General features: G+C 36.2%; 1 long non-coding RNA gene across 1 annotated transcript; it reads right to left on the bottom strand.

The window, feature by feature from the left end:
* Positions 1-7,527: 7,527 nt before the first annotated feature.
* On the bottom strand, positions 7,528-24,614 carry LOC118161399. The gene is made up of 2 exons (XR_004748001.1): positions 24,459-24,614; positions 7,528-7,898 (listed from the first exon to the last, which is right to left on the bottom strand). It is a non-coding gene; the product is annotated as an uncharacterized LOC118161399 (long non-coding RNA).
* Positions 24,615-25,151: the final 537 nt, after the last annotated feature.

The following is a 25,151-nucleotide window of genomic DNA, read 5'->3' as shown; positions in this document are numbered from 1 at the left end:
TAGGTTAAAACACATCACATGAATAAGATATGTGGCTCATGTCTGTGATGCAATATTCTTTGATGTGTTTCAGCAAGATGGCTGAATCATAACTGGGAACTGTGATGAATAACAAAGTAACAGTTAGAAAAGGTCATGAGAAAGGGAAAGAAATATATGCCCAAAGTATTAATTTTCTCTCCCACTGCATGCAACCTCTACCTGCCTGTTCCTGAGGGTCTTTCACCCACTATGCAACTAGCCACTTATATCCTTCATTTACTCCATACAGAGCACCTGTAAAAGTATTTACCTGAACTTTTAAAGTCTAGTTTGCTCTGTCTTTGATTGTGTAGCTACTGACTTTAACCCAGATTACTGTTTTTTAAAAGAACCGGTATATAGTGAAAGGCATGTGAACTGTTCATGACATCTATTTTTTTTGTTGTTGTTCAATAAAGTCAAGCACTGCTATGGATGCTTAGCTTGGTGAATGATACCTTGCAATGAGTTACAAAAATACTTTAATGTACTAGACACAATCTGCACTCTTCCTCAGTAGATTTGACAAAGAAAGCAAAGCCGTCACTGCCAAAACACAAGATGTGCATTGCCAGTTCCTTACAGAGTAGCCAGGCATTGATACATACATTCACCATGTGCCTGGGGGGATCACAATTGACAGCATGTATTAGACTGATGGGTTGTCCAGATGTGAGATAAGTGCTTCTGTTTACACAAGACAGGAGAATAACTGGTGTATGATGTGTATGATGTGCATCAAATTATCACAGCAGTTGCTTAATAAAAATTGTAGAAGCTGAATGGGAAACCACTATTTACTCTTTTAAAAGTGTTATTCAAAGCATTATTTTTAATAGATTATTTTCTTGCTCAGTTCCATATTAATCCATCATATCTTCAAGCCAGGGCCAAAGAAGAATAGAGACTGATTTATTCATGAATCAATAAAAATCAAGTGCTCTTATAAACCATTTGTCTTGCTAGAGAAAAATCACTTTCAGAAGATTTTAAAACCTTTTGTGACAATATTGGTTCTTGCAACAGCAGAATACAAATGCAGATACTCCAAGTTTTACATTGTACTAACTCCCTGAGCTCTACTTTCTTCTACCCATGGCTTATTTATAAATAGGTCCCAGAGTCAAAATAGGGTATTTGTATGAGCACACTTTAGCCCCACATTACAATGCAGCTCATCAGTAAGAAGCTGATGCATCTGAATCAATTTCTTACAATGGAGATTTTGTTTCTTTGACAAAAATTCTTCTTTTAACAAAATAACCAGTGGGGATTTACTATCCCATTCCTGTCTCAGCAGCTCTCCCCAGTAATTTGTTAGGATTACTTATTAGGGACCAATATCTCTTCCATCAACTCCAGAAAAGGAATGGAGGAATGTCAGAGAGGAGAATGCTTTGCAAACTTATGTAATCTTATGGAAGTCAACAGGGACTTTCATACTGCCCTTTAAGATGGCCTAAAGTTGAGCCCTAGACACAAAGATTTTTCAAGCATAGCCACCTGCGGCCATAAAGGATTTCACATGCAGATAACATGCAAACTTGTATTCTTAAAATTTGGTTGCATCCACACTTGAACAACTGAGACTGAGATTCACTGAGATTCAGCATTGTCTTCAGAAATGTTTTACAGAATCACTGGACAGGTGCCACTTAGTGTTTCTAGAACCCAGTTGCTGTTATTGCTAGAGTATGAACTTGGTTTTCTTGCTGACAGGCAGAGCCTTTTATCTTCTTCTGCCCTTATCATTCATTCCTCTCTTCCTTGCACATTTTGGCTAAACGCTGTTCTACCATTACTTGCTTATCAGTTGTCCTCATTGCTCTCTCATTTCCTTGTCTCAGTTAGCCTTCCTTGTATTGAATGAAGCACAGTGTCTCAACAGATCTGTCAGACCCAGGGCCATACATTAAAATAAAACTAATATTTTATATAATATTTAATGCTTCAAAAACCCAAATTAAATTCTGAATTGTATATATATATGCTAATATATTGTAATACATAGGAGCTGGTTAAATGGCATGTTAATAATGCATTTTGGGGTGGAATTGGAGAATGTGGTAGGTAATTAAGACATCTCACAGAAATAAGGCATAAGGCAAAAACATTTTATTGCCTGATGTAGCATTTGGCTGTCACTAGTGCTCAGGTTACCTGCTACATTAAAACATTCTCCATAACTATGATAACTGGCCCTAAAACATATTCTTGTTTGTTCATTCCAAATTTGCTGATTCTCAAGCAATGAAAACAAAAAAGTTAAGCACTACTTTGTTTTTCTCATATGTCTGGGGAAGAAAATGCATCTGCAGAAAGCAAAATATCATAGTTTTAGAAGCTGTAGGCTGGGACTTTCTGGCTTATTGAACATAATAATAATAATAATTTAATTTAACTATTTAGCAGTAATAATTATAGTAATTTAATTTTTAAAGTAACTATTATTACCTCATTTAATTTAACACTGTTAATGAGCAGAAGTGGCTTTGTTTTATCTCTCATTTATCAAAGAATCTCGAGCAGTAACATTTTGTTTAACACTGTGCTGAACTGCAGATGTACACTATTTTTAGGTCTGATATTGAAATGACCTATGTCAGTCAATGGGAATCCTTGCTAATTGTTTGCAATTACAAGTATCTAGGAGTCAGAGTAAACAAGACAGTGCAGGAATGACTACTGCCTTCCACTGCAGGAATTACTTAAGTAAACATACTTACCTCATCTGGACAATTTTACAAATATTTTTCAAATCTCTATTGCTTCTATTTCTTTCCTATCAGAGCATGACCGTGCCCAGCATAGCAAATTATGAGCCAACACAGCAAATGTTCTTCAATGGATTTGAAGCCCAGCTTTGATCAAGCAGCATGGGCATTGTCAGAAACAGAGTAAGCCTTCCAAAAGGACAAGGTTCATGTGTAACATCACAGTCACAAGCCAAAAGGAACAACTTTATTCTTGCCTCCAGTCCTCAGTAAACTGATTTCCCTTAATAGTTAACACTGTCGTGCAGAATCTTAATTACAGAACAACCAGATTGCGACATCACTAAAGGAACACATCCAGCTGATTAATTTCTCCATACAAAAGTTAATAGCTTACTTATTGCACAATTAATTTTAGTGCAGCTGAATACATAGATTGAAATATTTCATGAACAAGGGCCTGGCTACTATTTGTGGGATTATTTTTATTTGCAGTCATTGTGACAACAGCTATTCACAGGACAGTTTGTGAATCCTCAGCAACTTTAGACAGTCTGTATAAATGCTCTTAATTCTCAATTACAAACAATTCTCTGTTATTGAGTTATGTCCAAACCCCAGCAACTGCTGATAGAAAAATATTTTCAGCCTCATCCTTCTTTGTTTGCAACTGAAAGACCTAGGGCTGCTGCACAGGGGAGACAAAATGAGACCCAGGTTGTGATTACAATGACAAATGGGAGAGTGAGGAAGAGACAGATATTCATGTACTTTTGTACCTATCTGTGAACACACACATTGGAGTTTTTTGCCTGTAAAGCAATCACAGATGATTTAGTACTTCCAAATTACATATACTTATCCGGGACTTGCGTCACTGAAATCAACTACTGGCAAAGGGACAGAGTCTGGACAGCACGAAAGCATAGTACTAGAGCTGTTATGCTCAATGGCACATGCTGTGTGCTCTCCACAGGCTACGATTTTTCCAGGGCTTCTTGGGACATGCTCTGTGTTCGAATGCAAGTTACTATGGGCAAAGTGTACATGTACTTGTCCATACCTATAGCACCAACATCCTGGCATGGGGTTTGATTGTTTTTATTGTGAGTAATTCATGGTAAAATTAATCACACAACCCAAGGGAGCAAATACAACTAGGCAGTTCCTGAACAACCTGAAGGTGGGAATTATCAAACTATTCAGCAAGCATTCAGTGATTTAAATATGTTCACAGCAATCAGATGTTTTTCATGAAATATTTGTCACAAGTGAAAGGGCCATATATGTCCATAGCTGTTCATGGCATTGAACTTAACCAGCACTCTTCTTTGTGTGATAAGACTTAGAATTTTTCCAAATGTTAAGTTTTATATGAAAGTTTTCTGTTCTACCTATCAAGTGAATGGTACCTATTTTCCTCTAATGTTTCTGTCCAATCAGTATTCCAACAATTTCTGAGGATGGGAGAAAAAAAAAAAAAAAGCTGTTTGATCTCAATTGAAAATATTTGAACACTTTTTAGGGTTTTGAAATTTGAAAAGGAACACCGTGTTCTTTATCGTGATCAGAAATGGAAATCAAAGACAATTCTGTTAAGAAATGCTTCAAAAAAACTTTGTGCAACATAAATATTCCTTGAATGTGTTTGTTTAGTGCATATTATTTGTGTTAGGACATTTAATGAGGCAAAATGTCACATATTTTCTGGATATTGACAAAAGAAGTTTATATACCTTGCTAATAATAATAACAAAAAAAAAAAAAAAAAGAGGAGATCCCAAAGCATCTTGTTAGATCTTGTATTTTAGTGACTTGTATGTTGGTGACTACAGCATATGTTAAAAAGATCAAGTACACAAGAAATAATCATTCTTTACCTATTTTCCACAGAAGAAATTACGTATTCACAGTCTCGTTGAAAAATGTGGGCAAATACATTTGTCTAAAGAAAAAAGCAGTCAAACTCTATCCTGGTGGTGCTTGCCTAGTTGCTTACCAGAAGTGTAGTGCAGTTATGAAAAAAGACCTGTCCTCTGTAGCTATGGCCCTCTGGCATCCTGTTCAAAAGTGAAGGTATTTCCATTCCTGAGGAGGGATTCCCTATAAATTTCATTAGGGTAATTAGCAGCAATTATTCGATTTTAAAAATTTCTATTTTTGAACTTGGTGAACTTTCTTGTACCTCTTTCCTAATCAAATCTTACGTTCAAAGTAATCATATCTTTTAATCTCATCATATCTGGCTCCTCCTCAGTAGGACAAAATACTAAGACGGCTGAAGTAAAGTCTGGAGCTATAACAGTAAATGCAATGAAGTGCAAGCAACACCACTGTTTACATCCAAACGGGTGCAATCTTTTTTCCTTCCACTAGCCCATGCTATTCCTGTCCATGCCCAAGTAGAGATTTTCAGCATAACCATGGACTTAAACTGTTACTTGGAGAATGCTAGGAATTAAAGAGAGTAAGTGACTCTCTTTAAGGACGTTGAAGTCCAAGCATGAGCTATGTGTGGTGGTAGAGATGTAGAACTAGGATCTAAATTCAGTCTCAGCACTGAGATTTCTTTTTTTTTTTTTTTTTTTTTTTTGTCCCGAGCATGAGTGTAGCCCAAACCAGAAACTACACTCACTCAGTGAACAGTTTCTGACCTACACCACATTTCTCTGCAGAAGGAAAGACACTAAAGCAGTGTATATACACTAGGGCATAGTACATATTTAGAGATTTATTGTTTTTCTCTTTGTGTTTTTTACAACAAGGTTTCACTTGCTTCAGAAAAGAAAAAAAAAAAAAAAAAAAAAAAAAAAAGGTCCTTCTGCTGAACTTATTGAACATGCATGTCCATACATTGCAATAAGATAAAATATCAAGATAACAATTTCTAAATTTCATTTGAGAAAATTTCATTTGAGAAAATGTTAATGAAAATAGAGAATAGTAGGACTAAAATTAGCATCTAAAGAGAGAATTGCAGAATATAATCAAAGAAATGTGAATTCTGTGTTATATTCTTCATATCAATGAATGACAAAAATCTGCAACATCTCTGATAATAGGTTTCTAAACTCAATTTTCTTCATGCAAAATATCATGAAAAATCCAACTTATATCCTCTGCCACTATGAAGAGATGAGGAAGTAGTTGGCTCAGTTTTATGTATGTTCATTTAGTGTACAATTTACTGTCGAAGAGACACTGAGTCTATGTTTAAGGCATGGCAGAGCTGGATTAAGATCCAGTACCTTAAAGTCAAACTGTATAGTAGAAGACAATCAAGGGAGGCACAGCCCTGAAAGGGACTTCAGGTAAAATCTCAGTGCCTAAAATCCTCTTTAAATCTTAGGCTTAGTCCCTAGCCTTAGGGATAATTTTGTCAATTAATGTTTAGAGGACTCACTAGAGTTGTTATAATTGCACTAAATGCTAGCAAAACATAACACAAATGACACAACTGGTAGACAAGTAGCCCTTCAGAGAAGACAGGTCACAGGAAAAGTAGAACATGATTTTTATTTCTTAGCCTAATAATTCCCAATCATCAAGATGTATCATAGGAGGTGATTACAAAGGCAGTGAGGATTACATATTTTATTACATCTCCTTTTAGCAAAAATATGTTCTTTCCTTTTCTAGATGCCAAATCACTGCAGCCTTTGATATTCATGTATTCTCTGCCAAGCATTCAGAATATACAGGGTGAAATATATATCTCTACAAAACTAACCTCCTATTTTACACTCTGATATTCATAAGGAGAAAAAAAAAAAAAAAAAAAAAAAGAAAGAAGAAAGAAAAAGAAGAAAAAAAAATGTTAGGACATTTTCAAAAAACTTCAGTTTTTGCCAAGAGGACCAACTACAGAAAAGCTTCAAAACGCAACAATTCCCTTGGATGTTGCTTGCTCTTTGCAAAGGTGAGTGCTCAAAAAGATAGTTCATAAACAAACCCCAACTCATTGTCTTCAGCAAGATTTCCAAATTTTTAGGGCATTTTTCAGCTGGATTTTCTTGTACTTCTACAAAATTCTGAAGATAATAAACAATAACTTTGAATGTAACATGTGTCCAGGTTTAAAAGAAAAAACGATGACAACAACAACAACAAACAAACAAACAAAAACTAAAGAATTTAAAATATTGTTTTGTTAATATTAACATTAAATTATAATGTTAAGAGCTGCCCGCATAATATACTGTGTCATTGGAAAGGTCTATCATTATCATTAAAAAGCATATGCAGTGATACTCAGCATTTCTGAACATCAAAATTTGTTGACCTTGATTCAGGGTAAGATTGATGCATATGCAGTAGAACAAAGCTTGAATACTTTGCTGATTGGCACTTCATTAAATTTGACTATAAGTGTAACCTGCTTTTTTTTTTTTTTTTTTCCTTCAAATTCAAGAACTGTGCTGTGAACATAATTTTCTATTCCTTTAGTTGAATTGAGGAAAAACAAGCCTGACCTCTATGGATTACAATATTATCTCTTTAAGCCTGAATGCATGAAGAGGCTAGGATTTTCCTAGTTCATATAAACCGTACGTGAAAATGTAAGCTTAATTAACACCATATTCATCTATTCTAAAAAATATGAAGAAAACCATCTACAAGAGTATTGCTCTCCCTTGCTTTCCCCTCCTTTTTTCTTCAAAATACAAAGTTTCATTTAGGAGGTCTTTAAAACGTACTATAACAAATCCTTTGGGGCTGGTGATGATTTGGCAATGGCTGGAGTTCCCCACCTGGTTCCCTTGTATAGGGAACAGGAAAGCTGCCTTTTTTAAGTATTTCAGAGCAGAATAACTACCATAACTTTCATGGTATAGCTATTGCTCCCTGAGCTCACTCTAACAACGCATATGTGGCTAAATGACATATAATACACTTAGCAGATTTCAAACTGCAAGAACTACAGGGATTTAATAAAGTTTATTGCCAATTTAGAGTCCTTCTCTTCTGTTTGTTCCCTCTCTCTAACCTTCTTCTCAAACCACAAATCTCCGCAGGATTGATGTATTGCACAATTTTCCTCAGGATCCATTGTTTTAGGAAAAGGAGTGTTATTTTTCAAAACACTCATCCAGAACCTTGGCTGAGAGAGTGGCCTGATCTCACAGTGGTACTGTACGTCCCTTAGGATGCTTCCCTTTTGTTCTAGGAGAAAAAAAAATAAATAGACTTTTTAAAAATAACCTTACATATGGCAATGAAAAGGGAATAGACATTGGAATATTCCTTTTGTGAATAATTACAATCCTGAATTCAGTACAAGTATGCTAAAGAGGGCAGTTGAATGCTTGCCTAACTCTGTGTGTCCCAAATTAATGTTTTCTTTTCATTCAGGAATGTTCTGCTGAGATGAATCTTCTGATCTTCACCACTTACCATAGGGATTCACACAGGGAGCAAGCTTTCGGTGCTCAGCCTGAATTCATAGAACCACAGAATGGCTGAGGTTGGCAGGAACCTCTGGAAGTTATCTGGTCCAAACTCTCTGCTCAAGAAAGGACACTCAGAGCTGCTTGCCCAGGACCATGTCCAGATGGCCTCCTTTAAGAGGAAACCATATCCAGACAGCTTTTTTTCAGATGAAACCAAACCTGAAGATGTGCTCTCAGAGAATGCTCTTCCAACCCCTAAAATATTTAGCCCACAGACTGTAAAAATGTAAAGCAAACTTCCCCTGAAATGCACGTGGCAGGCCCTTAGCATTCATGATTGCTAATAGGAACCTTGATTCTGTGGCCCCTTTATGGTACAATCTGTGTACACAGACATGAAATCTGTTTGTGCAAATAAGAAAGGCTTTTCCCTATGTCCTTTCTGGGAAACTGGGTTCAGCGAGTGCTCTTTCTCCAAAACAGTTACCCTTGAATTGCTGTTCATCAGTATTTGTGAGTACATGACAGAGACTATACATGAGACTGATAAAGGAAGAAACTTGTTTGTTTTTTAAACTCTTAAAAGTAAACTTTTAAGACTAGCTTTTTATTTGTACAGGAGAATATTTCTAACAGAAATTACAGTGCTGAGATTTTAAAAAGATGATATATTTATCATTCTTTTCATTGTTTTTATACTGCCATGAGTAGCTGCATACTTACAACTGTCAACAATTGCACATGGATGAATGGCATTATCTGCAGCCACCAATAACCCATTTGATTAAAATAGAATTTGGATACCCACATTCACTGTGTTTCCATATACCTATAAAGGGAAAATCATACCAATTACTGCAAAATAATCATTGCAAAACCTCATCTACATCTCCAGAAGCAGTCAATTTTTCTTTGTTGCCAATATGTGTTAACCCAGAAACAAGGCACCTAAAGAAAACATTAGGGACAAGCATATGTTTGTGAACATATGAGGATAATCAGATAAAGCTGGATGAATTACTCTATGAAAGCAGCGGTAGCTAATTATGTAAATAAAACAGTTTGGCATAAACAAACATTTCTGTGTATAATACAAATGGAAGACATATGTGTGAGTTGTTTCAAAAGATGAGGTCATGATATCATGATAGTGTTATATGTTATATTCCAGACATTTTTGTGAATACAGAATTATATTTATGCTGTTCTTGGGAAAAATAAATAAATAAATACATGTCAGTAAAGAAGAGTCCATATTTCCACGGTCCTTGGGAAACATAGAGGTAACAGCTAAATGCAGTTACTAATGAGGAAAGTTTTGTAAAAAGACTGTTGCTTCTCACGAAGCAGAGATGGAAGAAAGAATAGTATGGCAGCATACCAACATACAGAGCTACTGATGAGGCATTTTTAAACCAGGAAAATGTCCTAAGAGTGGGAGGAAAAACTGTCACTCTACTGCAGAGATTTCTCAGAATTGTGAAGCCCTGGATTTTTATGCAATAAATTATGGATCATGCAGTTATTATTTGGTAGGTATGAACCTGCATTTTTAAGAGGTTCATCATGAAATAATCCATTGTTTTTATTTATTTATTTATTTTTAATCCATATATGGTGGACTTTTGTTTGCATAAATTTATTCTGTAAAACAGGTCTATAAAGCAGTCTACTGTGCTAGTGTAGTGAAGTGTTGAGCACTGTTTCAGAGCCAGAGCTACAAAACTCAACAGAGTATGGTATCAAGTATGACCAAGGGGCTAGTTTAGAATAAAAGAAATGATATTTAATGTAACTGGCTTCTCAGTTCCGTTTCAGAAGGATATGCTGAAATATTTCAGACAAACTATAAAATATGAAAGAAGATCATAACACTGAAACATTTTTAAGGATTCTTTAATTATCTTGTTTCAGACATCTCATACTCCTGACAAAGACTACACTGAGAATTGAAAAACTCCCACATTAATATTTCTTCCAGCAAGTACTATGGGCTGAAGTGAGACATTAAGTTAAATTAACCTACGTGAGTGTCTTCAGAATATTGTTGTCTTTTCCCCAGAGAAGCTGTTGTATAGAAGACAAGCAAAGCAAAGAATAACCATAGGGTCATTACTCAAACTCTTGTGGTTTCTATGTTAGATTAGAACACAGTTTCAGTGGCAAATACTATATAAGAAACCTGTTGTATACAAACAGAGGTTTTATGAAGATGAAGAACGCAAAAGTCTCCAAAGGACTTCAAAGAAGGAAATAAAAACTGTATGTTCAGGCACAAAATCATAACCTCAGAATTGTATTTTTGATTATACTTTAACGTTCATTTGAAGTTGGCAGGTTCTATATTTAGCCCAGCATTCTGTAAAATCAGTTATACAAGTGCCCAGTCAGACCCCTAGGCATCAGAAAGCAGATCAAATCTGCTCCCTTTACCACCTACTCCCTTTAGCTACCATTTTCCTCCACCCCCTCAATTTACTTGGGCTTTTTTACATGGAGGCCTCTGAAAGGGAGAGTGTGAATTTATTGAAGTGGCATATTTCAGGTGATGTTTCCATTGTCCATGCAATATTATTATAATATCTCATAATGGTTATTCAAAGGCAATCTTTCTAAATGTTCCCTTTCTGAAACTTCATTCTGACCAGAGTCCAGAGTTGAAACTATTTGGTTCAGGTAAACTCTCAGTTTTTTCACTATGGATTCATTTCATATGGAACAAGTTTTCTTTGTGAGGTCAGAGTAGAAGAATGACTGGGTGGCAGAAGTATTGTTCCTTGCACTGTGATGCAGAAGTGCTACTGATGGGGTGCACAGGAAGGTTTGGGCCTATACTAGATACTAAGATACTGTTGCTGAAGCAGCAACATCAAGAGCTTTGCAGATGGAGAGATCCTGACGTTGGCTACAGCCAATGCTGCTGGAACTGACTACAACGCAGCTCCCGTGCAGGGACCTCTACAAGGCTCTTTTACCTGACTTGGAAAAATAAAAAAAAAAAAAAAAGAAAAAAAAGAAAAAACTCTTAATTCATATTAAGATGGAGCTTTTTCTTTTCTGATTCTCCATATTTTCTATGTTCATTGCTTAAAATTGGTCACCCAGTATCAGCATGTTTATAAAAACTGATTAATCACATCTCTAACATTTGGCATGTTTATATTGTTTGTTTGTGATTTACAAGATAGGAAATAAAACTTGGCATAGCAAATAGAATTTGATTGTTACTATTCCAATCGTTAATTGTATTTCTAACCTTTGGAACTGATTTCTTCTAATTTTCATACTGTCAAAAATATATTCCAGTTTGTAATTAGTTTTATAGCCTTTGATTGTTCCATCATATAAAGTTTCCTCTTAATTTTAAATCAACAAAAGTTCTTTTTTTGTTTCCTTTTATTAGAGAATGATTAGGTTTCCTAATCCAAGGACCATAATTGCATGATAGAATTACAATTACAATGCTGATATTCTTTTCCAAGGAAGTGTTTAATTATTTGGGGTGGGTAGAGAATACAGTATTAGTTGATATTTTGGTGTCAGCATGGTGTCAGTTACATATTCTGACCTGGATTCTCATACTTGCAGATGTCCACATACAGTCTGGATATTCCATGTGCAGAAAAAGAAATGGAAATGTATAACCCATTCCACACACAAGTACACTTTGAGTTTGCATCTGCAGTTACTTATCTGCAATCACAATTCTGATTTATTTTTTTAATTCCATACTTTTTTTGTGTTGACTATAAAAGAATAGGAAAATGCAGCTATAAATGGCTCTTTCAACAGTTATTCAGACACAATATGCAGTTCCAATCTATTTCCCTCAACTTTTTTTCCATTTCAATATGAAGTACAAGTGGGTTCCTTTAAGAGACTATTTATTTTTCATTCAAACATTGTACAAATACAAAGTGTTAGGAGTATCTCATGAAACCCATCTTTAAAACATAAGTGAAATTGGACAGATTAAAAAAAAAAAAAAAAAAAAGGTGTACATACTGACCAATACCTCACTCACCCTGTAGCATATTAAAATTAATCCAGTAGAGGTGAACAAATTAGAATAGGAGCCTGATTATTATTGTTTAATGATTATTTATGAATGTTACATAATATGCTACGTATAGGAGCCCCTAATGCTTTTTAAATACTTATCCAGCACCTCCAGCAGCTAAAATGTTTTATAAGCAAGGACAATCCCAAAGGTGAAGTATTTTTATAATAGTTTCATTCTGGTGAAAAGAAACACGGTTTATCCTTCCATAAGTGAAACATTCATACCTGGTTAGGGCTCTAGCTAGCATGACTTCTGAGTTATCTCAGTCATACATATTAGAAGGAAAAAAAGATTAACATTGAAAAAAATACATCTGAAAGAAACTTGTGCACTGGAATGTTAATTCATTTCTTCCCTTCCTGCTCTATGAGCTCTTTCAATAAAAGCTATTCTTTCACCCTACAGACTCACTTTTTATTTCTAAATAACTTATAGGTTCATACTGGATCTTATTAATTTCATTTTTATAACAGAAACTATTTACAAAAATTTTGGTTTTGCAAATTTACCCTTATCCTGGATTAAACTGGTTAAAAAATTATTTTCAAGCAGACTCATTGCAAATACAAAGCCTGATCACTTAGCACATAAAGGAGAACAATCTTTTCTGAAGAAAACTTGCAAGTTTTTATATAAGAAAGTAGAATTCATGCTCAAAGAACAACACAAACTCCTGGGAAAGAAAAGACAATTACTTTCAAAGAAACTCCTAAAATATGTTAAATTATGTGTCTTAACACCTCCTGTGCAAATTCAACAGGACCACATGAGCTCACTTAAAACTTGTTCTCAGCAAGCACAAATTCCAAAAACCTTGAAGTCAAAGGCTGTAAACCATTCAGCCTGTTGACAACCTGCTTTGTACCTCACTTTTTCTTCAAGAACCTGCACGGCTTTAAAATCAAAAATTTGCAGGTTTTTCTTATATTGTGCATACTTTTGGACAGATATCCTTGAATACTTACAGTGAGAAGAGAGTGTGGGGATTTTTCTCGACTAATTTTAACTACCTCTATTTTAGCAACAATTTAACTATCACTAGTACTACTAACTACAGAAGTGAGCCCTGCAGTTAAAGCTAGTTAATGCTAGTTGTCTAGACTTGAAACAGAAGCCAAACACCTCCAAAGACATGGTTTATCCCTGTCTGTTTCACAAAGTTCTTTTGGGCTGAGATGAATCAGCCTCTGAGGGTGGCTGTCTCTTCCCAGTGATCAGACAACTGATTTTAGACAAGTGGTCTAGGTCACATGCTGAAGTTTCAGATAACCCAAATTAAGTAAATTGAATAGCACTTTCACACAGTGCTATAAGATCTTGGTTGATAATCTCTAATGTAAATGAGCCCTTACAATAGCCAAGGTTTCTGAATGCAGACAGTCTAAATTTATTCTGACTTCTGCATCTCTCACTGTATTTATTATAGGCCATTCAGACCAGTGTAGTTTTATTTTGTTCTTTAAAAATCTTCCAAAGACATTTTACCAGAGCAATATATAGCCAATGTGTAAATCACCTCATTTCCCCCATGTCTAAATCATCTTATTTCCCTCATTATTTCTTTCAGTACAAACTAGCCTACTGTTTTAATTTAAGCAAGACTAATTGTTAACTGATATCTGTAATGACTCAATACTATATCACCACTTCATTTAACACATAGTGTTTAGATTAGCAACTATTGTTAGAGCCTGCATAACAACTGTTTGTACTGTTACCTCTGCTGAAAGACACCTTTCAGTAGATCTATTACCATATCTAAACCTTAAAAATCTCTGAAATTAGACTATGGAACCTGGCAAAGAATTTAGCCAACATAGAATAAATACTTATACTAAGATTTTACACTTTAATATTTTTTTTATTTCCTTTATCTACAGTTTCATTTAAGAGATTTGGTGGGCGCACTGACATTCATGTAGGTACAATATGAATATCTGCTAGACAATTCTTAAAGTTTACATGTTATATATGATTACCCCCAACAGCAGTTGTAAGGTATAATGAATTACAGGGACTTAAATAATTGTACAGCTGGGACTGTAAGAAGAGGCAGGATCTGTGCAGGGATCCCTGAAGCTATTAAACAAGTGTTCATTATCAAAGAGGATGACAAACAATTGGAATGGGAAAGAAAATCAAAGTTAAACACTTTCATGTGATCAGATGCAGAAATTACTTTTTAAGGAGTGGCTGAAATTGCGTAAGTCTGCCCTTTGGGGCCCCTCAGCTTGGGTCTAGTTAATTAGAGTTCTCTACTGAAGAGCATTCTTGAGTGAGGAGTTTTGATGAAAATTGTCTTTGTCTTTTTGCATATCGTGAAAGTTTTAGAACTTGTTGCTGTGCCCAGTCTGGGCTCTTTCAACCCACTAGCAAAATGTGAGCATTTCCTACAGCACAAATCAACCATAAAAACTAGTGAATGGGTGTTTGAGATATTGAAAAGCAGGGAGAACCTACTCAGTTAGTTGCTATTTCTCTTGGTATATAATCTCCTTACTTAGCTCAAGGCATTAACTACAACTTTTGAAGTTCCATCCAAAACTATTAGCAAACACTCAACTTTATAAGAAATATTACAAGGAGAACAAAAGGTAACCACCACTTACACTTTTGCAGCTATTCCTTGTTTGCTGTGACTGCACAAAGTGGCTAAGAGCAACCATAAAAGCAAAACTGATGAAAGCATAATAGTTCATAAATGTTATCCTATGGGTTTGCTCAAAGTCTCAGTAAGATCCAAGCATTGTAACTATATTGAGATGGGCATTACAGAAAGTACAGAAAGCACTTTTACAAGTAATTTAGCAAAACTTCACATTTATAACTACCCATTAGAAGCTGTGCCACTAGCCACTGGAGAAAGGTGTGCGTCTCCAAAGACATTCAATCTTAGTATTATTACTGACTTCCCATACAATATTGGTCAAGTTACTTCATTTTCCTCTGCTTTGGGTCCTTCTATGAAACAGTGATAACCATACCTGTAAAATGTTGTAAAGCATTTAAACAGCTGACAGAGCTGTCTCCCTAAAGGCAAGAGAAGCAAAATTAAAATAAACTGATTTTATATATCTTAAGACAGATTTGTATAAGAAACTGTAAGACATTTCAAAAGACAATCAGAACATCAGAAAATGCTAAAATGCTTCTGACATACAAAGAAGTAAGGTTACCATCAATTAGCTTTTGCTGTCTGTATACACTGATAAACTATTCAGTCACTTAATGGAATTTAAATTTAAGTGCAATTATATAGGTCCCTAGATTGTAGTTAGAGTTGGTTTAAAATGCAGGGTCAGAAATGCATTTAAGTGGTGCGCTGAACAGTAACACAATCTGAAAGTCTGAAACCTATTTATTAATGATTTGGACAAGGGAATTGAGTGCACCCTCAGTAAGTTTGCAGACAACACCAAGATGGAGGGAAGTGTTGATCTGTTGGAGGCTAGAAAGGCCCTGCAGAGGGACCTGGGCAGGATGGGTCGATGGGCAGAGGCCAATGGGATGAGGTTCAACATGGAAAAGTGCTGGGTCCTGCACTTTGGCCCCAACAAGCCCATGCAGCTCTACAGGCTTGGGGCAGAGTGACTGGAAAGCTGTGCAGAGGAAAAGAACCTGGGGGTGTTGGTCGATGCTCATCTGAACCTGAGCCAGCAGTGTGCCCAGGTGACCAAAAAGGCCAACAGCATCCTGACTTTTATCAGGAACAGTGTAGTCAGTAGGACCAGGGAGGTGATCATCCCCCTGTACTCAGCTCTGGTGAGGCTGCACCTCGAGTACTGTGTTCAGCTTTGGGACCCTCAGTACTAGAAGGACATCAAGGCCCTGGATGGTGTCGAGAGAAAGGCTATGAGGCTGGTGAAGGGTTTAGAACACAAGTCCTATGAGGAGAAGCTGAGGGAACCGGATTTGTTTAGTCTGAAGACAAGGAGGCTCAGGGAAGACCTTATTGCTCTCTACAGCTACCTGAAAGGAGGTTGTGGGGAGCTGGGGGTCCTCCTCTTCTCACAGGTAACTAGTGATAGGACTAGAGGGAACGACCTCAAGGTGCACCAGGGGAGGTTTAGGTTAGAAATTAGGAGACATTTCTTCTTAGAAAGAGCAGGCAGGCATTGGAACGGGTTGCTCAGGGAGGTGGTGGAGTCACCATCCCTGGGGGTGCTTAAGGAAAGGTTGGACGTGGTACTTAGGGACATGGTTTCGTGGGTAACGTTGGTGGTAGGGGAATGGTTGGACCAGATGATCTTGGAGGTATTTTCCAACATTAATGATTCTATGATTCCATGATTCTTGCAAGAATGTCTTGCTGATATATAGGGCTCTAGCAGGAAGGCGGGGAACTGGTAAGCAAGGGTGATGCTCATGTTTCCTACCTCTAGGCAAGATGTTAGTTGTTTGTAGAATGACTTCCCAGCTCTGTCTACTCCAGGAAAAGTCATGAACTCTTCCACAAGCAGAATTCATCGTCAAGAGCACATATAGAACTATGGAGGGACTACGCTGTTTTGGCTAAATCTGAAAGACATGTACCTCAACAGTATGAAGAAAAGAAGTGTTGTGACAGGAAGATACAAAACAAACTATATATGTACACTGAAAAAATGTGTTGAAATCATCTCTTTCAGGTTAATGAACACACATTGCCTTGGAATTTATTGCGCTGTTCATGCATTTCTTCCCATCTGTGAAGTGTAGGGGCACAACAGAACAGAGTGGATCTCAATCAGCCTTTGCCTATATATTTTTCTGTGAAACAACCACTCTGCAAATTAAAGTCCCTATTTGCATTGCAGTTTAATGCTAGGATAGCAGATCCTGACTGAGACTTCTACTTTTATATACTAAAATTTTATTGTATTCAGTCAATTATGTCTGTTTTATAAATAATTAGCTAAATCTAATGTTAGTCACACTAATAAAAATTGAATAGTTCAGATATGTAATTTGGAAAACTAGGCTATGAGAATTCTGAATGAAGAGCTAGTCACTTAAGAATGTGTTTGTTTGTCATTTGACTAAATCAAAACCAGACAATGTAAGTATCACCAGATGGAAAGTATTACTATGATATTAAAAAAAAAAAAAAAAAAAAAAAAGAATGCCAGAAAAGTATATTTGACTATGCACTGGCCTATACTGCTACTTAAATACTCGATGAAACCTGTGAAAGGTTAGTCCTGAAATGTGCAAAAGCACAGAGAATCTTTCACTGAAGAAGTTCATTTTCTTTTGAAAGACAGCATGGATAACTCTCGCGAAGTTTTTTAACAGCCGGGTGAAAGAGTCACAGTAACTGAATTTTTCTCCAGCATAAAAACTAGATGGCTTGTAATCCAGTATTACTGCATCAGGACATATGTGCTGGATCATCAAAGTCAGTTAGAGTAAACAGATAAGCAGGAAATCCAGACTAGCTTTACAAATCTAAAGTGTAATCAGTTACTTCCACAAAGCTCAAATAAGTGGACCAAAGCTTGGCAAGCTGAAGTATGAATAATGTTTATGAATCTTCCTCATAAATTGTCCTTCACAGAATGCCTGGGCCATGGAAATAAAATGTTTTTTTCTTGTAGGTTTGTGACTTTGGGAGAACTGGGAGAATTATGGAATTCTTATTCCATAATAAATATATACATTCTAATCTTTGTTGTTGTTGTTGTTGTTGTTGTTTTAAAGCTATCAACATAAACAAGGCAATAGGGACTGCTACTGAAATAAACAGGGTAGAATGGATAGGCAACACTAGAAACAATGGCAAATGTACTGAACGTGTGAGGTGAGATCTAAAATCTCTTTTTTCTTGCCCTAAAATTCTTTGAAGAGGGCCATGATTGTCACTTCTGAAAATCCAGTCGTGCCAGCCCTATATCACAGTTGTCTGCAGCTTCAACATGCCACAGCTGGGAACAACCAGAGTTGTTTCCAGAGTCTCCATGGTAGTAGAAGGGACTCCTCCCTGAGTCTGTCCTCAGATATTCAGGAGCTCTCTAAGGCTTTAAATGCTGCATGCAAAGTTTTCTTCTTAGGAGCAAAGTGCTACCCAAAAGCCTTTACAGCATGATCCTGGGAATCAGCCGCAAAGCCAGAGAGATCAATGCAAAAGGCTGGAATTAGAGATTAGTACAAAAGTTTGCTCTCTCCCACAAAAAACGTTTGCATCAACTTTAAATTCTGAATCTGCATCTTGGTGGAACAAAATCCCCCCAAATTCATTTCTGGCCTCATTCTCCATCTCTCGCAACTCTGGTGAAAAGTCTTGCTTGTTGTCTCTACAGCCACCAAAAAGGGGCTTCAGAAACTGGAACACTCTTCTCATTTCAGGTCATATCAGAAGTGACAGCCATAAAGACCTTTTACCAAATTGCTACCCAGAGGCTTACATTTTATTACATCATAGCATACTCATGTAAATCAATAAATATTGGTACTCTATTTTTCAGTGGATTTTAATAAGGATATTAATTGAAGAAAACTAAAGGAAGAAGGACTATTTTAACCCAATTTAAGGTGCATTGAGGCAGCTAACATTTCTAGGAAATAGTTATCCAGAACACGTTTTCAAAGAAGAACATGCTGATAAGTCTGTTGAAAGCAGAACAAAAACTGTTTATCTGAGGCAAAAATATACATTCTGAGGAAAAAACAGAAACAAAGCTGATTACTTAGAAGACAAGTGCCATATATTGGTACTTTTAACTGATGATTGTTATTTATTTTGCCTGGAAGCCACCCCGCTATTTTCATATAGTTTGTGGTGGTGTGGCTCTTGTTTTGGTTTTGTTTTTTTTTGACCAGTTTTATGCCATTGGGTAGTAACTATAGATGAGATACAGCCAGAAGAGCTGTTTCTGTAATTGTACTTTCAGTGAAGCAGTTAAATCCTCTCCTTCAGCACTCACCCACACTCCCACATACTCCTATTCATATGCAGCGTCTTATCTCTTCCTGTCTGGCCTGTGAATTATGTGTCTGCTCCTATGTTTTCTGCCAGCATTTGCTCATCACGGGCTGGTCATTTTTCACCTACAGAGATATACAGTCATCACATTTACTAGCTGTACTTCCATGATAGAAAATGAAAATTATGTCCTTTCATTTGACTATTTAAAATATTTAAATTTGTGCTAAAAGAGACCAAGGACTACACTAGTTAAAACATGTTACTATCTAATTGAGATCAATCTGGAAGCTGGAAAATTAGGTAATGTTTCCTTAGTATTTTGTTACTAAAGTTACCAGAGTCTGTAGTGATCTTGGCCTCTGTCCATAAAGTACTCATAAATCACCGCGTGGTTCAGTCTGCTCTTCTGTATTACAGTACACAGCAGGCTGAGCAGGGAAAGAGACAAATTCAATGGAGATGCACAGAAGTGTGTGTGAATCTAAGAACATTGCAGAACAGCAAATGGTTTCCTAAAAGGAGCAAGAGGCACTTAATCACAGGAACCATGTGAGTGGCAGGAATTGCTCCCTAAACTGGGAGATGCTTGAGTATCTGGCTCCAAAACTGCCACTAGAGCACCACAAACCCCACTCCCACGTCATAATCCCCCCAATAAGAATCGGGTACTGGTGGGGTGACCGTCTTACCAGTACTGCCACCAAAAATGCTTCAAGGGCATGTGCAAACAGAGGAAAAAAATACCAACAGATTGCTTTTCAGATTGAATTACTATATCTTTTATTAAGAAATTAATTGCTGACAAATTTATTAGATGTCATATGCAGACATCTTTTTACCATCTTTGGCTGTGTGTTTCTTGGTAGTCTTTTCTTCTTGACAATATCATAAAAGTCTCTAGAGGTGCCAATAATAATAATGCTTATGCAAATTACTTGGCCTGAACTGAATGTCAGCAGAAAAAAAAACAGGTTAACACTTTGTTAGTAAAACACTGGCTTTGTTTTCAAAGGAAAACAATGCAAAACACACACACACACAAAAAAAAAAAAAAAAAGAAAAAGAAAAAAAAAAAGAAAAAAAAAAGAAAAACATACTTAAATAATTATCTGTTTATGAAATGCTGAATCATGGACCCACATATGCCAGAAGCCTTACTAGGTTATGTTTTCTATCCTGCTTGTCTATTTTTTCCGGTAGGGCTTAAGGGATTGATAGAAATTAATCATTTCTCAAAATCACCAACTCTTTGGGCAGCAGATATGAGAAAAAGATTTATCACATGATAGTAAACCCATCTCCACTTAGGAAATTACAGTTTGCCAGCCCTCTCGCCTCCACAACCCCCAGTCACTCTACGGGGCTATTATTGCTCAAACACAGCCAGATCCCAGGGGCAGCAACCCAGCCAGGAGGTAGCTCTGGGAAAAACAGAACAAAACAAAGCAAAACAAAAACCAACAACAACAAAATAAAAAAACACCACCCTTTGCCAAGCCAGGGCACGAGCAACCTGGTAATGCAGGTGAGGCACGATTATGTGGTCAAGTAACACAGTGAACTTGTACATTCCTCAGATAGCTGCAGGGTTTTAGTAGGGCATGTTCTGCAAAATTATTGCTCCTGGTTTCTGGCAGACACCCAAGGAAAAACAGTACCTGCAGCAAGGTCGGGGAAGTACTGGGTAGGAAAAAACTTCTGAAACACCTCTGGTTAAAGTTTACTTTTAATGGCACCAAAAAAAAAAAAAAAAAAAAAAAAAGAAAGAAAGAAAAAAGCTTTTCTGCAGATTGCAGACTTGAGGTAAATCACAAGTCACTCAGCACTTCTTTTCCCATGAGGGCTCCATGAACAATCAGTACATTTGCTTTAGGATAGTATAAAAAGCAACATATTCACAAACAGTAGTTATAATTCCTGAAATGGCTCTGCTGCCAGCATGATTTTATAACCTCCATATATTCAATTTTTAAAGCACCTTCCCTTTCACAAGAGCCAGAATTAGTATGAGAATATTAAGACTACGGGGTGCCTATTAAAGCCATATGCAATCAACATTGTTGAAATAAATATGCAAAAAAAAATCTGTTCTTATCTGCCTCTGTGGTGTACAGCAGTGCTAGCTCTTACCTTGTAATGCAGAAAGAGCAGTGGAAGCTCAGCTGAGCAAGACAGCTGTTGAAGAACATGGGATGGTATCTTGCACTGCTTCAGAAAGATAGCTCTCTGTCTAAATAGTACTGACAGTGGGAGTTGGTTCTACACAGCCAAAACACAAGAATGGGAACAACCCATAGACACAATACCTCAGGTTTTGCCTTCTTCAGTTTGACCAACCTGTGCTGCTAACATTCTCCTGACCATTTTTAACCATACAGCTTCTGCCAGAAACTGAGATGAAAGGTAAACAACTACATGTGAGTGTGTGCATATACACATGTACATATCCTCCATGCTGTAGGGAGCAGTCAATATCTAGGGATGCTGGTAACCGCAGTTTTTGTTGCCTTTCTTAACAAAAGCACCAGAAAAGAGAGAGCACTGCAGCATAATTTTGGTCTGATGGATGTAATTACATACTTATGCATTTTTTTCTAGTCAGTAGCTTTCTACCAAGTTTTAAAAGAGCTGTAAGTTATGTCAAATCCATAACACACAGTTGTGTATATGCTCCTCTGAAAAGTGAAAGACGCTATCATTCCTGATCCACTTGATGTGACTGAAATACAAAAAGTAATTGTGAAAAACAAATTGTGCAGACTGTGCAAAACCAGACTTGTTGCTATTAAACCTCTAAATGGTCTATCAATTTTCATTACTCAAAATTATACAATTAAGATCACAGATTTAATCAATTAGTTTTCAGTAATTAGGCTAATCCTTTCTGAGACCATCACAGAATGTCTTGAACAAATGATTACTGCAAATGCTGTGTGTGTACTACTCAGCTTTTCCATTTCAATCTTTTTGTAAAAATTGACATTTATTACTTCATTTAAAAAAAAAAAAAAAAAAAGTGCTTCAGGAGTCATGAATATTCTGAAATAACATGCAGTTATCTTTCAGAAGAGGTCAAAAATGTAGAAAAATGATCTGCTGTTTAACATTTAGTTAAAATGAAGCTATTTAATGAATTGAAATTAAATGTTAAATTAATAAAAAAGAAAGTATTAAAAAAAAAAAGAAAAACTAAAAAAAAAAAAACTTAAAAATTAAGATACCCATATCAGACAACTATCGCATGGCCTACTATAACATTCTATGATTCATCAGATACAAAATAGTGTAGAGGGAAATCAATCTCATGCAGCCAGATAAACTGTCATGTGTCATACTGACACTTTACTACATGCTCTCTTACTGCAGTTAAACAAATGTTCCTTTGAAACACAATATAAACTGCATTAAAAAAAAAAAAGGGTTACAAATGCATGTATATACATTTTGATGGCATTAGTCTTAGCTCAATCATTAAAACTATGCTGAATTTTGCATGAAAAGAAAGAATCCACTTAACCTTCAATATTCTTCAAAAGTAATGTCAGCCTGCAAGCATTAGCACCACTGTCAAGAGCTCACAAGAGAGCTTATCCCAGGGATTTAGTTGGCCCATAATTTATTTTCACTTTATTAAAATATTTTCCTTAATTTGCAGTAGGCATCCAAACAAAGAGTAAGATTTCCTAACAAAACAATGAAGTAGCTTTATATGTCTTTACCAGAAATCTTTTTGCTATATGGATCAGTAAAGATGGCTTGCTAGATTACAATTGTTTTCATTAATCATTAACAAATTTCATGTTACCTGAGATGTTATTTACTAAACACATACTTTAGAGTTTTATAGGCGATGGCTATTGGGTTATTTCTTTAAAATCATGCTTTTCAATAACACTCATTAATGTGTACATCAATGAGTTCAAGAGTAATAAAGAATATTTGGCTTCAATTTTTATTATCCTTTCAAATTTTTCCCTATTCATCCTCTTATTTCTGAATCCACTACAGCAATCTATTGAGTCACTGTTTATACATTCCAGAACAGCTTGCATTCACTTATCTCCTTTTAGAAAAAGCTTGTTTTCCTTACCATTTTCCTATTCAGTGCTTTTTGTTGTTGTTGTTCATTTTAAATTTACTTGAATTATTCATTTCAAATTTTCAGATTACCTGCATTCAATTTTCACATCTTTTATGGTGTGTTTTCAAACCAGTTTTTGAAAGTTCCTGATTATATCAACACCACTAGCAGGTGTTGAAGCCCAGTTTGTTAGCACAATGATAGTAGATCATACCATCCCTGTGATAATTCCTGCAAGAAAGCCAGACTCTTGTGTCCCTATTCAGAAAGACATAGAGGGGCTTTTTTTTGTTGTAGATCAAGAGTAGTTTTTTAACATAGTTCATTGGTTTCAGAGTACAGATAAGACAGTCCCTTTCAGCCTTACTTTCTGAGGTTCTGTGAGTTAGGATCTGATTTTTTGTATGTATGCATATACATGGCTTGCTCAGTACTATTAAATAAAGAAGAAGATATTTTACTTCACGTTTTGAACTTCTCTTATCTCATGTAACTGAATGTGTCTGTACTGTAACACAACATTAGTTAGCAGGTTTCCCTCCCTGGAACCTAAACTGAGATAAATATTTAGTAGTTCATTTATTTTCATACAGGAATAATATTTTCCCTGTCAAGTAATTTGCTTATTTTCCAGGCTACTGGAAATAAACCATTCTAATGGCACTAACCATTCCAACTATTCTAATTGCTAAAAGGCATTGAATTCACCTTCTCCAAGCAGCACCAAGAAATCTATTTGCAAACACAACTTTATTTTTAAGGAAATACAGGGCTTCTAGTGAGTATGGTCATTGCAAGACTTTATTGCCATAGGATTACATACAGAAACACATCTTATCCTAGCAATAGGATACTTTACCATTGGTGGCTATGCTGTAAAGCTCTACACCATAACATGAATTTGCTCAAAATTTACATTGCAGTTACAAAAATCTTCCACTAGATGCCGATATATTATAGTAGAAATTATAATGGCAGTCAAATCGTACCAATTCAAGCATAAGAATAATAATAAATATTTTTTCATATATGTGCTTGTCCTGATTTGGATTAAGGCTTCTACAGTTGATACTCCATCAGATTTGTGCCTCTTAACTAAAGGCCATTACATCTAGTGTCATCTGGACATGGTCCTGGGCAAGCAGTTCCAGGTGTCCTGCCTTGAGCAGTGGGATTGGACCACATAGCCTCCTGAGGTCCATTCCAACCTCAACCATTTTGTGATTCCATGATTAGAGAGACTGTCTAACTTTAGTAGGTCTGGTTCTGTAAATTTAGCAGACACCTGGTTAGATCATCTGGTTAGATGATGCTCTGGAGCCTTCTGAACAACCATCAGCCTGGTCAGTGAGCCTTGGCAGAGCTGGGGCAGGCAATCACATTTCCATCCTCCACACCCTTTTGATATGCTGTGATCACAGGTGTACCATTCAAATCATGATGAACTGTAGATCCATGATACAAATAACCAATGCTTGCCCAACACTACTTACATGCAGCATCAACGAGGGAACCTCAGACATTTTCTACTTGATATTTGGTAGTGATTAAAAACTTTGATTCCACAATATCTCTTTGTATTGGAAGATGTGTAAATTTAAGAGCAACTCATAACTTATGCTGAGGAGACTACACGCGTGCGCACACACACACACACACACACACAACACACAACACACACACACACACACACACACACACAAAAAAGACTTAAAATATCCCTTGGAAATTTGAAGTCTCCTGTTAGCCTTACAAAACCATGGAGATGATGCTTAGAATTTTTTCATTCTACAAACTCAATTTCATTTCTGCTACATGACTGGTGATAATCAAGTTGGGAACTATGCTTTCAGTATAGACGAACCTTTGAAAGTTAAAATGCTACCTTTATATTGGCTACACGTGAGGACTTTAAAGAGCACAATGAATGGCAAAGTCTCTGAAGGAATTGCTTGCTGATTGCCATTGTTTGGGGATG

This window comes from Oxyura jamaicensis, chromosome 2 (genome assembly GCF_011077185.1).
Source record: "Oxyura jamaicensis isolate SHBP4307 breed ruddy duck chromosome 2, BPBGC_Ojam_1.0, whole genome shotgun sequence".
NCBI classification, from domain to species: domain Eukaryota; kingdom Metazoa; phylum Chordata; class Aves; order Anseriformes; family Anatidae; genus Oxyura; species Oxyura jamaicensis.
This window is presented reverse-complemented; position numbering and strand designations above follow the sequence as displayed.